Source organism: Balaenoptera musculus, chromosome 17 (genome assembly GCF_009873245.2).
Source record: "Balaenoptera musculus isolate JJ_BM4_2016_0621 chromosome 17, mBalMus1.pri.v3, whole genome shotgun sequence".
Lineage (NCBI taxonomy): Eukaryota > Metazoa > Chordata > Mammalia > Artiodactyla > Balaenopteridae > Balaenoptera > Balaenoptera musculus.
In genome coordinates this window covers 36,249,370-36,266,042 of record NC_045801.1, presented here as the reverse complement: position 1 = coordinate 36,266,042, position 16,673 = coordinate 36,249,370, and the positions used below count along the sequence as shown (strand labels likewise).

Here is a 16,673-nt window from a genome sequence, read left to right as displayed (position 1 = left end):
AAAAAAAAAAAAAAAAAAAAAAAGAGCTACAGCAGAGGATATGGGGGCGGGGTCTGTCCCGGGAAGTCCCCTGAGGGTCCTGCTCGGTTACACTCTGATGTCCCTTTCCCCACCCAACAGCCAAACTTTTGCACACATCCAGAAGGCTCTCTCTCGCCCAGCCAGTTCCGCTGTACTTAGGGTTCCCACTCTTCTGAGGGGCCTTGCTGTCCCCTCTGATTGCTAGATATTCTAACCGTCCTTTCCTGGGGATGGAAAAACTTCCCTGATCTCTACGCTGAAAAGAGATCCCCTCAACGTCCCCACAGCACTGTGCAGACCTCACACCAGGCCCAGAATAAGTGCTCCATGAGTGGTGGTTATTATGGCTATATTATCCAACTATATTTGATCAAGTTTTTTTTTTAATTAATTAATTTATTTATGTAAAAAAAAAAAAATCAGTTTTTTCCTAGACACAGCTGTATTTTATTTACATGACCTAATGGTGCCACCTTGTGGCCTACCTGGGCTTCAAGAGTAATGTGAGCATCTAGTACTGGTATAAAACAAGAGGAGTGAGGGCCTTTGAAGTTTCCCTTTGTCCCATTTCACAGTCACTTATTATAATTCTCACTAATTTTGAAACTGTTCAGAATTGGGATGAAGTTCAATTTTCCTTAAAAAAGAAAAGTTTACCTAATATAATGTTGTATGCCAATCATATCTCAATGAAGAAAGAAAAGAGAAGAGGTATTCCCTGGCGGTCCGGTGGTTAGGACTCAGGGCTTTCAGTGCCATGGCCCGGGTTCAATCCCTGGTTGGGGAACTAAGATCCCGCAAGCCGTGCAACACGGCCAAAAAAAAAAAGACCAGTTTACCAAGCAAATAAATAGCATAAATATGATTCCAGGCCTTTTAAAAAATCTAAACCTCATTAAACCCACCTTATCAGACTTCATTTATACAGAATTGTTAAAGTGCTACAATAATGACTTTCTTATTCATTTCTTTGGTGTTATTTTAAAATATAGGAATTACAACTTTTGTAAATTATTCCTTATTTCCTAAATAGTTCACAAAATTTAACCAGACTTCACCTCAAATAATTTGAAAGCACAAGAATGTGTTCTTAGGAGAAACTTAAGTATTTCTATGAAATTTTTACAGCTGAAGGGCCATCCAGGATCATCTAACCTAGATCATCTAACCCAATCTCCCTGTTTTACAAATAAGGATACTGAGAACCAGAGAGGCTGTAACTTTACAGGCCAACCCTCACCTCTAAGGTTCTAGCCCTATTCATGATCTATGGTAGAAATATAAGGTACATCATCTTCAACATAATAGGTTTTCACAGTTCTCCCATAATCTGTTCCCATTCATGCTCTGAATTACGTGCTAGATGGAAGCTAGCATGTATTGCATCCTTAATATAAAACACCCGTTCTAGGGACACAGGACCCTCCTTAAGCTACACAACCCAAGAGAGGACCTAGTGGACTTTGAGGTATGGTCTGACTGCTGGTAAGGCTATGCAAATCATTCTAGTCTAGAGCTCCATGATGTTTACACTTATGGCCTAGGTAGACCCTTAAAAATCAGGAACTCCTTACACATCATCATTAGACCCAAATCCTACTCCACTCATTCCAACCTCTAGGGAACCTGGTAAATAATAAGAATACGCAATGAAAAAATGACTAAAGACAGGCCTACGGGGCTAACTTAGCCAAACCTTCAAAAATGGCATGTTTATGTATAGATACCATATGGGGTAGTAATTTCCTCCTTCTCCCCACTGGAAATAAGAATTAAGGATGAGACCTTTGGTAGGAAGTGAGTACAGAGTTTTAATAAGAAAGTTGAGGAGTGTCTGAGGCTTTAAAGGGAGCCTTTGGTTCTTTTCCTGCTGTCTCTCCTTTGGACTGTGGCCTACCTATCTCGGGAGGCATCTTTTGATACCCTGAGAAAAGAAAGTAGTGAGTTATATGCTTAGAAATGGCTCTAGGTTCAAGAAAGAGAAATAGGGATTTTTTTTTTTTCCCACTAGGTTTTTTCTGTTTTTTTAGCCCAGCTTATGAGGATAAAAATAAGTATAGGATTCCAAGCAGAAGCTATATTTTTTGGCTGGAGTTTTCCTCATGCTGCCACTTAGGAACCTAAGATGTGGGGCAAGAAGTGGGAAATGCCAGGATTGTAAAGTGGAACTGAATCAGCAGTCCTGGTAGCTTCTTTAGTAGAACAGCAGTTCTGAATAGAGGGACAATGAACCGCAGGAATCCTCTTTCTGACTGAGACCTGGCTCCCACACATCGGGTCTGTGAGTTGGCTCAGTTTACTTAGGTCTGGTGTAATCAGGTTCTAGGGTATCTTTCAGAAACGGGAATAGGGGCTGGCAAATCCCTGTATCAGTTTCCCATGGAACTATTTTTATAGACTGCCCAAAGACCTACCAGGCCATTGTGACCAATATGGGAAAGAGTGGTCAGTGATTAAGGTCTCAAGTTTTAATAGATACATGGCTCTTCCAGATGTACTGAAATGTCTTCTCAGCAGAGTTTTTTTCTTAACCTTTTCAATTAAACTTGTTTGCTAAGTTTAGCAAATACAAACCTCATTTTCCTTCTGGTCCTTATTTTCAGTCTCTTAAAACGATTTAGTATTTTGTCATTTGGTCTGTGACAAATACTGAAGAGACTGGGAATAATATGGTAAATGTCTTCATTTCAAAATTTTTTTTTCTGTATGAACTGTAGATAGTGTCATGATGTACTATAAAACTGTTAGGAAGAGTCTTTTTTTTTAAGTTTGAACAATTGCTACTTTGAACATTTGTCCTTGTACTCAAGAGAACTGCACTGTCAAGCAAAGATAATTATGATAGGAAAATTATTCTTTAAAATACTATGAAAAGATAATTACTTCATGGTCTTCAAACAATAGATGGGAGGATAAATTTCTTATATTTAAATAAATGAAACAAATTACAATCTCAGAATTCACAAGCTTTGGATTTGGGAAAATGATCTAGGAAATGAAATGTTTAGCATTTTAAACTGCAGAAAAGCATAAGAACAGATACAAAAACAAACTAAAGGCAAACTTCTGAGTTCAAAGTAACTATTAAATTTACTGATATTCTAGCACATCACCCCCAGTAATACAAATACAAATAAACCTAAAATTTTTTCCAGTATATACTGCCTTTTCATACCACTTTCCTTCTATCTTCTCTGGCCCAAATTTTAGTTTTTAATTATATTTTATTGGATGGTTTCCTGTGTGTAACTTATCACTTAAAAAAGATTAACCCAAGAGTTCCTCAAATTTCTCAACGTCAAATACCTTTATCTCCACTTCACTTCAGTCTCCCTTCCTTGGACTTTGTCCTCTGGAACTTGGTTCCACCACCCAGATCCTAACCCCGAACTCTCTCTTAGGACAACTATCTCTGGATTATCTTTTACCCTTTCTACTCTATCACACCTTATAAAATGTCTCCCATTTACATCTCTCAACCTCTTCTTTAGCCCCCTTTTGGCTACCTGGAGCAGAAAGAAATGTCTGTACAACTGTCCATCTCTTCAGCCAGCTTCTGGTTCCTTCTAAGGCTCACTCACTTCTAAGGTTCACGCCCATTTCCACCAGGGAAGAAGGTGCCTTCCCCATCCAGAGGACCATGACACATAGAAGCAAGGACAATGTGTAGAAGTGTAAGGTCAGAGGGGAAGGCCTAAGGGGACTGACAACTGGATAAAAGACTAAAAAATAACTTCCAGAAAAAATGAAGGATTCTATCAAATTTCAGTGTCAGGGTTCTGCTAACCCAAAGGTACCACTTCCCTCTCAATCTAGGTAAGGTTGAAGCTAGAAAAATGACCAGTTAGGTGATCATAAGCTATAAACAGTAAAGGCAGGCCTAAAGACTTGAATCAAGAGATTTTTGCTCTGTGAATTTATCAAGAACTATTCTTTATGATAGGCACTGAGGACTACATATTAATCAAAAGATTTGCATCTTAGGTCCTAACTCTGCCATTTTCTAGGGTACGATCTTAACCAGTCAGTCTCTAAGAGCCTTGGTTTCCTCATTTGTAAAATTGGGATAATAATATCTGCCCTATCTCCTTCACAGTGTTTTTCTACAAAAGGACTTTGAAAACTATAATGCAATATATAAATATACGATGCTAGATTTTTTGCTTAGTTTCCTAGTGAAAGTTCCCCTTAAACAAGTTCAGCCTGAATTAAGGGTAAAAGTATTTCCACATCTTGGTAACAACAGGTAAAAAGATTTCTGCCCCGCAGGAGCTCAGGGGCAATGACAGGAGCAACTCTTAAGAGTCGGCTGCTCTGAAAGGGCAGAGTGAGCAGAGAAATCGAAAGAGATAGTAACAGTACTGTACATTGGAACGTGAGTACACAGGGCAGTTCTATACAGAGACCCATCTGGATATCTTGCCTTCACTTCTGCATCACATCTAACACCCAACACTCCACACACACCCCCCCCCCAACAAAAACACTTCCAAATTTCTGTCAGTGGTAGAGTTTTTCTTGGGGTGTATATGTGTGTGTGTGTGTGTGTGTGTGTGCACGTAGATATGATGTTGAGGTGAAGGCAAGATATCCAGATGGGACTCTAGTAAACCACGCTTCTAATCACCATCCTTGATGCCTTCTTTTCTCCAGACACTGAATCACACACAAAGTCCTGTCAACTCTTCTTTCGTTGTCTCTCAAATTCTTTTTCCTTTCCATTTATACTATTTCCACTCTTACTTTGGGTTCTGACAAACAACCTTATATGCGAAGTTTTCCAATGCTTTCCCAATTGGTCTCTCAGTCTCGTTCTCTCCCCTATCACTCCCATCCCAGTCAATCTACATTAGGTTGCCATGTTCATTTTCTCATTTCATTCTTTGTGAACATCATTTCCAAGCTAAAAAAAACTCTTTAGTGGTTCCCATGGTCCAAGTATGACCTTTTATCTAGCCTACTCCGATAAACTCCTAACCGTTCTCCACTTACACCTTCACCCCTCTACAATTCATTTTCCACATGTAAACAAAATCTTTCAAAAACACAAATCATTTCATGTCATTCCTCTGCTTTAAATAAGTCGATGGCAACCCAACACATTTAAGATAACATTTAAAACCCTTACCGTGGCCTACAAAAGCCCTGAATGATTTCGCTCCTGCCTACCTCCCCAATTTTAGCTTTCACCATCCCCCCACCCCGTCTTGCTCTCTATACTCTAGCCCCGCCTGCCTCCTTCATGCTCCCTGAAGCTCTTTTCTACCTTAGGGCCTTTGCACTTACTCTCCCCTCTACTGGAATGTACTTCCTCTGGATAGATCTTCACTTAACTGGCTCATTCTCAGCACTCAGGTCTCAGCTCAAATGTACTTATCCCCACAACTTACTTCTCACATCACCGTTTACTTCATTCCTGTTCTTACCACAATCTATAATTTTATTATTTGCTTATTTGGTTAATCATTTCCTGTATATCTCCATTTGAAAATAAGTTGAGGGCAGGAGCTTGCCTGTCTTGATAACATGATCCACAGTGTCTAGCAGTGCCTACTGCAAACTAAGTGCTCATTTCATACTTTTTTGGTTAAATGAAATGTATGGTACAAATGTAATGTAAAGTGTGCATTCAAACATACTTTCAGTGGAGTATGGAAATTAGCATACATAATGCCTAAATGGTGACAACAGGAATGAAGACAACCATTGAAGGTGGCCACAGACTATAACTACACTAAAAAGACAAACAACAAGGTCCTACTGTATAGCACAGGGAACTATATTCAGTATACTATGATAAATCATAATGGAAAAGAATATGAAAAGAATGTATATATATGTGTATAACTGAATCACTCTGCTGTACACCAGAAACTAACACAACATTGTAATCAACTATACTTCAATAAAATAAAATTTCTTAAAAAGTTACATGAAACACTAAAAAAAAAAAAGAGAGAGATAGTGACTCTTCATCAACATGGTGAAACTGACCTTTGTTAATCTTCTAGGTAAAAATAGTAAAATGTTGTTTTACTTTGTCTACTACTGATTTCAAATAAAGCTGAAAAACTTTCAAAAAAAAACACCTCACACACACACAAAAAAAGGGAAACCATGTTCATATGACTACTTCTTGAAAGTCTTTTGATGTCTAAGAAGTAGGAATTACTTAGAAATAATAAACCAATATTTGTTACCTCCTTCCATAGCAGGCACATGTTAGCTAGAAATGAAATATTAAAGTAAAATGAAAGTATGGATATTTCAATACTTATTTTATATAATATGGAAACATTAGCATTAATACTGGTTATTCTGTTTTTTAAAATTCAGAATTCATGTTTTAACAAGTAAAATTTAATGTTCAATATACCTCAAAAACATTAATAACATATCAGAGTATCAAATAAAAATATAAACTGATAAAAATATAAATGGGCATACACTATCATCCTAATACAAATCAGCAGAAAAATAAAGTGAAATATTATCTAAAAATAAACCACATGAAGTGATAAAAAAGGCAAGAATCCCAAAAAATTGAAAACAAAAACTGAATTTGATTTTTTGTGACAGCATAATTTTACAAATGCATTACTAGCAATGCAAATGAGTTGTGAGCAAATTTTTGTGCAAATTTTTCCAGCTGCTGAAAAATCTACGTTAACTGGAGGCAACATAACAGTAACATAATTCCACATCTTCTGATTCCATCTTCAAATCGTTTGATCTCTTCTTTGAGGTCCCTCTCTTCTTTTAATTACTTCTTTATTTTTGCAGAAACTGCAATCTTATTATTGCTAATGAGCTTTTAGCTGTGTCAGAGAAAACATTTCCAATTTGTCATCTCTTAATTTCATCAGGGATATCTCAATCAATTTCAGTACTCTCAATTTTAAATTTTGCTTATTTGGAAAGTTTCTGAATTAGTTAGGATTATTTTTACAACAGAAGATTGATTTGACAATTTTCTTTCTCCTCTTGAGATAATGGAAATACAGAAGAGAAATTTGTTTAAAACACATGTAGCACCATTCAGTTTGAAATTAGAACATGTAATTCCCTGGCTATGTCCCAAGGCATATATACATAAGGTTTTAAAAAATATCCCCAAACCCCACAAAGATATATCTTCAAAAATACTTTAAAATAGCACTAAATACGAGAACACCAGACTGCTGAGAACCAGTGTTGCAGTTATTAATGCTAGGTACCATACATTTAAATTTTAAATAGCCTTATGTGGTCATAGCTATGTACTGGACAATGTGGCTCTAACATGTAACAAATTTCTGTTTATGTGTATCTCTATTCTGTTCCCACAGTCTATGGGACATATATGTGTCAATACCACACTGTCTTAATTACTCTGGCTTTATAATAGTTTTTGGTATCTTGTATGGCAAGTCTCCCAAATTTGTTCTGCAAAGTAACAATTATTTGCCATTCCCTATTCCACCTGAATGTTAGGATTACTAACAAATGTTATTTTGACATACATGCTAATAATTTTTCTTAAAGTCTAAAATTATCCAGAAGTTTTATTCTGAGTCCACTATAACCACTACAGAACATTCCATTTCATGATTGTTGTCTAGAGTTTAATTTTACCTTAAAAAAAAAAAAAACCCAAATTTTTAAAAGAATGGTTAACTAAATTATCAACATTTTATCAATCAGACCACTCTTTTAAAAAAAATCCCATGCCTGTATATTCACTCTTCTGACTGAAGTTCATCCTTCAGTCCTTTAATGAGGATCCGTGAGTAGTAAACTCTTTCAGTCTTTGGAAATTTTAAAGTGACTCTGAGTTTATTTTTGAATGATAGTTCATGTGATTACAAGGTTGTAGCTGACGGTTACTTTCCCTCAGCACTTTGAGGCTATCACTCCACTGCTTCCTGGCATCCATTATTGCATAAGAAAAGACTTTTTTCTTTTTCTTTATTTGGTTTAAGAGTTTTCACTTTATCCTTAATGTTCTACAGTTTCACTGGGATCTATTTAGGAGGATTTACTTATTCTGTTTGGAATTCTGAGTGTATTTATAATCTAAGGACCATGTCTTTCTTCAATTCTGGAGAATTCTCACTTATTATCTCTTCAAATATTGCTTTTCAGCCATATCTTCCTACTAGATATATGTTGGAAACTCAATTTATGCTTTTCTTAAAAAAAAAACCAAAACTCTTCTGTGCTACATTCTAGGTACAGTTCTCAGCACTACCTTCTAATTCACTTATCCTCTCTGGCTGGATTGAGTCTAAAAGTTTATCACACATGAAAAAAACCCTCAACTACTGTGCTTTTCTAAGAGTTCTAATTTTGTCTTCATATCCATCTGCTTGTTACTTTTCATTTCATAATTTACTGTTCATTTTTAATAAACGCAAGTCCTTTTTCTACATGAGCATAACAACAATTGAAGGTCTTTGTTGGAGCAACAAGGATATCCTATATAGCAGAGGGAATTATAGCCATTATCTTCTAATAACCTATACTGGAGTATAACAGGCAAAAATACTGAATCACTATGCCGTACACCTGAAACTAATACATTTTAAAGCAACTATACGTCAATTAAAAAAAAAAAGAAAAAAAAACTTTGTTGGATGGTTTCCTAAAATCATTTACATCAGGACTGAATTTGTGTTCCAACTCTAACGCTGTTAGATGGATTTTTCTTTGCACTGGATCTTTTTTCATTTGTTTTGGAATTTTTGCTGCAAGCTTATTTTGGGAGAAGGGTTTGTTCATTTTTGCTCTCCATTCCTCCTCCCCCATGCTTACTCCTCCATACAGTTGCCTCCAGCTGCCCACCTGACAAGGAAGTTCAGAACCAGGTCTTGTATAATTGGCCAAAACTGTTTTTCATTCCCTCAGAGGCCCAGTGCCACTGTAGTGGATATAACGGGTTGCCTATCATTTCTACCATTTTCTGTCCATTAGTACCCAACACTACTACTCTTGGTTGTCTGTATGTATGTTTTGAAGGGATCAGCTTGGATTTTAAGCTATGTAACATATTACATTCTTCTAGCTGTGGTGGTTTATTTAGAAGTAGACATATTTCAGTCCAATAAGACCCTTTACTTGGAATGCTAAAAGTGATATATTCTTTTTTTCTGATAATATGGTGCAAACATGACATCCAAAATTGCTTTAGTCATTTTGAGATATATTTCAGAAGGGACACAGAGAGAGAGAGACAGAGAGAGAGAGAGAAACAGAGCTAGAGAGGTAGAGAGACAGAGAAAGAGAAGGGAAGTATACAGGGTATGGCAGACAGAAAATCAGCAAAGCCTTGATTAAACCTCACATGAAGCTCATACTAGCTCTGGACTTTTCAAATACAGGCATCAGTAAAGTCCCTTTTTTACTGACAGTTTAAATTAGGTTTTCTGTTACTTAGAACCAAATATTTAAACGACAAAGAACCTAAAGTAATCATTACCACTTGATTCCTACTGCCATATGCTTCTGCCACTGCTTTCTAAGAAGGAAAAGAAATATTGCTTGTGTTACATGTTTCAGCAAAAGACAAAGGTCAAAGGAAGGGTCGGGTGTAATGATATCTAACTCTCTTCAAGAAGGAGTTGAATTAAGGTCAAAGAAATCTCATGTTTTAATGGAACAAATAGCACAGGAGGTTGGAAGTAGACTGAAAGCTGGGTAAACTCTAGGAGCTCACCAAGGAGAAAACTTGAAGAACAAGTTGAATGGATACTCTGAATAAATAAGTGAGATAAAAATAAGCTCACTGTGGGGAAAACACTTACAGACAATACCAGTGTTTGTTTTGGCTGCCCTGGGTCTTCGTTGCTGCGTGGGCTTTCTCTAGTTGTGGCTAGCGGGGGCTCCTCTTCCTTGCGGTGCGCGGGCTTCTCATTGCGGTGGCTTCTCTTGTTGTGGAGCATGGGCTCTAGGCATGCAGGCTTTGGTAGTTGCAGCACGCGGGCTCAGTAGTTGCGGCATGTGGACCCTAGAGTGCAGGCTCAGTAGTTGTGGCACACGGGCTTACTTGCTCCGTGTCATGTGGGATCTTCCCGGAACAGGGATCAAACCCAGGTCCCCTGCATTGGTAGGCGGATTCTTAACCATGCGCCACCAGGGAAGGCCCAGTGTTTGTTTTGTTTTTGAGAAAAACAACCAACAGGCAAAACATAGCCCCAAATGGGGAAGTGGCAGAAAGAGATTTAAATGAAAGAAGCCGTGCCATTTGGCTCTTGGAAAAAACTGATACTGGGACTAAAAATGCCACCAAAGTTAGAACGCCTAGATAAACTGTCTGACAATGTCACACTCAGGACATTTTAAACAAATTTAAATTAGGCTAAAGGAAAAAAAGACACTATAATATAATAAAATACAGGGTTTTTGGCTAGTTTTAATATATTTAGTTTAAAAAGTAAAACAGCAGAGTATCTAATCTCATAAAGGCCCCATGTGGGAAAGACAGCTAAATAAACCATTTGCGTTCTTGCATTTGTTTCTGACTGACTTGGCACCATCCCTAAATAACAATGCGCACGTATCTTTTAAATGACTATATTCAGAAATTTGTTAAAAGCAGTACTTACGGGATAGCTTACTGAATACACAGAAGGATCAGTACTTCGCTGGCTTATGTGTGTTTATGGCCACGTGACCAAGAGCTACGGACAAAACAAATCATCTATTTTTTATCAAATGGGTGTATCTCTATTGTTTATTGAACATATTTTAGTCTTAGCATTGTTTTGTTTCTCTAATAATTACTGGCAAGTCAGAAGCTAAATTATTTAAGGTTTGTAAACACTGCAGTGAACAAAGAGGTCTAGAAAAACTGAACAGAGCTAAAAAAAAAAAGGACAAGTTCTTCTTCAAGTTCTATACTTCTGGGTATATATCCAAAGGAAATGAAATCTTATCTCGAAGAGATACCTGCATGTTCACTGCAGCATTATTCACAATAGCCATTATGGAAACAACCTAAGTGTCCACTGACAGATGAATGGATAAAGAAGATATGGTATATATACACAATGGAATATTATTCAGCCATAAAAAAGAAAAAGGAAATCCTGTCATTTGCAACAACATAAATGAACCTGGAGGACACCATGCTAAGTGAAGTTAAGTCAGACACAGAAAGACAAATACTGAATGATCTCACTTACATGTGGAATCTAAAAAAGTCAAATTTATAGAACCAGAGAGTAGAACAGTGGTTGCCAGGGGCTGGGGGAGGGGGAAATGGAAAGATGTTGGTCAAAAGGTACAAACTTTCAGTTATAAGATGAATAAGTCCTGAAGAGCTAACGTTCAGCATGGTGACTACAATACTGTATTGTATACTTGAAATTTTCTGAGCAGATCTTAAGTGTTCTCATTATACACAAACATACACTCAAAGGTAACCATGTGAGGTGATGGATGTATTAATTAACTTGATTGGGGTAATCACTTCACAGTATATAAGAATATTAAATCATCACATTGTACACCTTTAAAAAACCACACTGCATGAACACTATATACAATTTGTATTTGTCAATAATATTTCAGTGAAGCTGGAAAAAAAGGAAAAAGGACAAGCATCTATTTAATTTGGAAATTAGCTATTCCTTTGTCTCTGATTTTATTTATACATTATTATATATATTTATATATAAAGTTTAAGTTGATCATTCTTATGTCTGAATGCTGGTTTGGAACAAAAGGATTTTATTACAAAGATCTAAACCGTAAACCTAAGTAATAATACTGAAAATAATTTTAAATAGGTAAATCTTTTTCAAACACCACAATACAATCCTTTACAGAACACCTACACAAAATCCAATTCTCTATTTTCCTTGTAAGGAATCTAGAAAAAGTCTTTAGTAGAATGGTACGGAACAAATTTGGTAGAACAAATTCAATAGTATAGTGATAATCTCAAAAGTTCTTCCATTTTTAAAGGATGAATAACAAAAGAAAGTCAACATAGAGTTAATGAAAAATTCTGCACCGTAAGAGAAGTTCATTAGCTCTACACAGAGATAAGCAAACCACCAAAGACCATTTACTAGAAAAAAAAAAAAAAAAGAAAGAAAAACACTGGATTAGGAATATACAAAAAAATTAAGAACTCAGGGTATGGAATAAAAAAAGTACCAAATGAAAATTGGGATAAAAAAAGACTATGAATTTGATAAAAACATAAAAGAAAATTTAAAATCCAAATTGTAAACAGTAAGGAACAGAACAACTATTACAGAAAATCAAATCAGCTTCTAACTTAAGAAGCTCTGCAAAAGAAAAGTTACAAAGGACGTGTGAAATGATTATGACAACTAGACAGCAGAGTCAGCCCATGAAAAATTGCCAGAGAAAAAAACAAGAACAAAAGACAAACTTAAGAAAGTACTTCCCTCAAATTAAAAAAAGATTTCCATCTGTAGACTGAAGGATGCATCATCTTCCAGATAAAATTAATGGATTACAAAAAAAATCAGTAGATATAACCCTAAACTTCAAAATATTTTATTTAATCACTTTAATTCTTTACAATGCAATAGAGGGCTGTATTTGCTATGAAAAAGGCACATACCAAGACCATGGAAAGAGTTTATATTCACAGTAAAGATGGTGTAAATCTGGTATATACTGTATACTTTGTAGATTATTTTGTATTTGGGCATTAATTTACTGAGGGCAGAAACAAGAACCTAAACTCATGTCTTTAGATAAAAAGATAGCACACTTCAAAACAAATCCTGGTTCTCAATTTTTTTGTGCATGTACTTTGTTTTAAATGCACAGCTCGTAGCACCTCTAAGTTAATTTTAACTTAAGGTAAGAACAAAGATAAGCGACAAAGGAATACTTTCCACCGAAGTGCTTTTATGAGCTCTGACATGAATTATGTAAAAAGGACAAGCTTCACTGTGTATTGGTTTTGGAGGTTAATAATACATTATCATCATCATCAGTAGTAGTATAGTTATTTTATTTCCACCAGTCACTGATAAAATAATCCAAGTCTGACTGCTAAGTAGCTGAAGCTGGAAATAAAATTATTAACTGTGGATATACTACAGTGCTTTCAAATAAATTATATATGAAAAATTTACAGCTAACCTCCTCTAAAGAGCTGTCCATACTTGCAAACTCCAATCCCTCTCCCCCTATTCTCTCCTTAAACCACAACAATCAGATTTTCTCCCCACTCCTTAAAATGTTCTTGCACTGTCACCAATGACATTCACGTTGCTAACTCCAACGCTCATTTCACAGTCCTCATCTTACCTGACTCGTCAAATCAAAGACTTCTCCTTCTCAGTCTCCTTTGTGGTTCCAACCTCTGAACGTGGAAAGTCCCAGAGCTCAGCCCTCACTTCTTTAGACCAGATCTCAAATAATCTCTTGGCTTTAAATACTATCTATTTGCTAATGGCTCCCAAATTTCTATTTCGAGTCAGGACTTTTCCACTGAACTCCAGCCTCATAAAACCCCACCTCATGTCAGGCATCTCAAACCTGACATGTCTAAAACTGAACCCTTGATTCCTGTTCTACCCGTCTCCCCATCCCTCTCAATCCTCAAGTCTTCCCCATGTCAGTAAAGGGCAACTCCATCCTTCCACTAGCTCAAGCCAAAGGCTTTGCTGTCATTCTTCACTCTTTTACTCTCACACCCCACATCCAATCCATCAGCAAATCCTGCTAGCCATACCTAGAACATGACTGCTTCTTACTACTCTACTGCTACCACCTGGTCTAAACCCCATCGTCTCTCGTTCCAGTACTGACCCAACCTCCCAAGTGGGCTCCCTGCTTCCATCCTTGCTCCTACCGTCCATTCTGAACACAGGCACCAGAGTGATCCTTTACACCAGGGGTCCCCACAACCCCTGGGCCACACAGCAGGAGGTGAGCAGTGGCCGAGCAAGCGAAGCTTCATCTGTATTTACAGCCGCTACCCACTGCTTGCATTACTGCCTGAGCTCTGCCTCCTGTCAGATCAGCGGCGGTAGTGAGTGGTATAATTATTTCATTATATATTACAATATAATAATAATATAAATATAGTGCACAATAAATGTAATGCGCTTGAATCATCCCCAAACCATCCCCCCCACCACCACCCCCATCCGTGGAAAAATTGTCTTCCACAAAACTGGTCCCTGGTGCCAAAAAGGTTGGGGAACGCTGCTTTACACCCATTAAGCCAGATCCCCTCACTCCTCTGCTCAGAGCCTTCCAACCACCTCCCTCTGCACTCAGAGAAAAGGCCATAGTCTTTACCAGGACGGGTTAGTTCTCAGACCCCACCTTGCCCTCCCTTCCTCTGCTCAAACCCACTGGCCTTCTTGCTTGTCCTCCAACAAGCCTGGTGGTTTCTGGGCTTGTGCCTCTGCCTGGTGCACGTGACCCCTATACAGCGGCACGGCTGTCCCCAACTCCTTCAGGTTTGGCTCAAGAGCCTTCTCCACGAAGCCGTTCCTTGCTCCTTCTCTGGCGCTCCCTAGCCCTCTTCACTGCTTTGTTTTTCTTCTAAGCAACTGTTACCATCTGACTGGATATATTTTAATTTTTATAAAGTATTTAATTTACTGTCTCCATCCCCACCTTCCTCCAGTGGAATGTTAGCTCCCGGAGAAGAAGAATGCTGTTTTCTTTTGTTCCTCTTGCATCCCCAGTGCTTAGAACACTGCTTGGCCCTGGGAGGCACTCAGTGTACATTTGCTACAGGAATGCTGAATAGGCAAACTCTGAAATCCTGATAAGGCTAAGTGACTTAGGACACTACAGTATCTAACTTCTTTCCACAAAAGGAAATACCACTTCCCTTCTGACACTGACAGAAACTGGAAATTCTTTCTCTTCCATGTAGTAACACAATCTGCTCTAAATAACATGCCCCAAACCTCTTAATTCCTTTTTACTTCAGTCTTTCCTACATCCTCTAAAATATTAACTTTCTGTCATCGAAAAATCTTTCATTTCCCTTCAACACTACTGTACATAATATTGCAAAGGCAAAGTGAACTCACTACAAATGGTATCACAATGCAAATAATGAAGAAAAGCAATGAAGCTCATTAACAACCAAATAAACCCAACTCTACTTCAAATCAAAGTGCATCAGAGTGGTGAAGGCCCTAGTTCATGCTTAACTTTATTATCACTACACTCCTTAATGAGCAAACATTTTTCTCATTAAACTCCTTTTAAACTAAAAATAAGTTGGTACAGGACTCTTGCATTTAGCCATGAAAATTAAACCTGAGAGAAATCAGTTCAAGCTACAAGTCAAATTAATAAACAAATAGAAGTCTTAGGGAACATGTTTGGATAGGCAACAAGTAGGAGCACTGGAGTTAAGGAGATGAGGTTGAAATCCCAGCTCACCCTTTACTAGCTGTCTGACCTCGGACAAGTAAATTCAGACTCTGTTCCTCAGTTTCCTTATCTGTAAAATGGAAATGGTACCTCCTACGGTTGCTACAAGGATTAAATAAAGATACTAGGTTTTAAAGCACCCAGCACAATGACATATAGTAAGCACTGAAGAGAGCTATTACTATGATTCCTACATCACTGATAATACAGCTCTTTAAGCTAGGAGCTCCTTGGTACCACCGTCATTTTTTAAAGAGTGAGAAGGGTTACTATTCAATGGTATATTTTTTTTACCTCGTTATGTTCTGTAGCCAATTCTGAACACTGGGGACCTTTCTGAAGAATAAACGTGTTTTTCTCGAGGCAGAGCACTGTACTGGAAGACAATCTGCTTCCAGCACTGCATGTGAATAAGAGGCAATGCTGTCTTTTAACCCGGGCACCCGGGGTCGTGTGCCATCGGGACCGTCCACTCACCTCTCAGCAGCTTCTGTTTACGCCTACACGGCGTTTACTAGGCGGGCGCCTAGTAAACGGCCACGTACTATCTGTGCCAACGCCAAGACACAGCGCACCTTTTCGGGCCCGACGCCGAGAAGCCGGCCGCGGGCTTCGGCTCGGACCTCCTACCGTGCGAAGCCCAGCGAGCACGCCCGCCCCAGCCCCGCCCGCCGCGGCCGACCGCGCAGCTTTTACCCACAAAACCCCCAGAACCCTCGCAGGCCCTCCCAGCTCTCGCGAGCGGCCCAGACCCGCGAGGAAGCCACCCGTCGCACCACCACCGGTCTGGTTCCCTGCGGCCAGGCCCCGGGCCGAGGCTTTCCAGTGCTTCGGGGCTGGCGGGAGAGGTGTCAGTGGCTTCCGTCCGGAGGCCGCTCGCGGGCCGAGGCCCAGGTACCTTCGAGTCGGCCGAGCAGCGGCAACAGCGGCAGCGCTTTCTCCGCGGCGGCGGCGACGGCGGCAGCGGCTGCGGCGGCGTGTGGAGGGGAAGGGCTGGCCACTGAGATGAGCGGGGACCCCAGCTGGCCAGAGCGGCCTCACTGCGCCGCGGCTGGTGCTCCCCCTGGAGGCGGGCAGCCCGCACGGCGGCTCTGCCGGCTCTGAATCAGAAACTCAGTGATTCCGCTGTGAACTAGGCAAAGTACCAAAACTGCGACGGGGGAGAAGAGAAAGACAACCGAAAGAGGTTTCATCGATTTGAGTCCAGGAGCATTTTGCATTTTTCACGTCTTTTTCTAAAGAAACATCCCACCCCTAAGCTAAATGAAGGCTTAAAAGGC

The 16,673-nt window shown here is 38.9% G+C and overlaps 1 protein-coding gene across 3 annotated transcripts in view; it reads right to left on the bottom strand.

Annotated features, from left to right (window-relative positions):
- ANKRD46 (ankyrin repeat domain 46) overlaps positions 1-16,405 on the bottom strand; it is a 40,414-nt gene extending 24,009 nt beyond the window's left edge. The window contains exon 1 of one of the 3 annotated variants that reach the window (XM_036830277.1): positions 16,292-16,405. The gene's annotated coding sequence lies outside the window, so the exon portion shown is untranslated. Of the gene's footprint in view, positions 1-9,803; positions 10,007-15,870; positions 16,044-16,291 lie in introns of those variants that run through there. The other 2 variants (XM_036830278.1, XM_036830280.1) reach the window with 2 other exon arrangements.
- Positions 16,406-16,673: the final 268 nt, after the last annotated feature.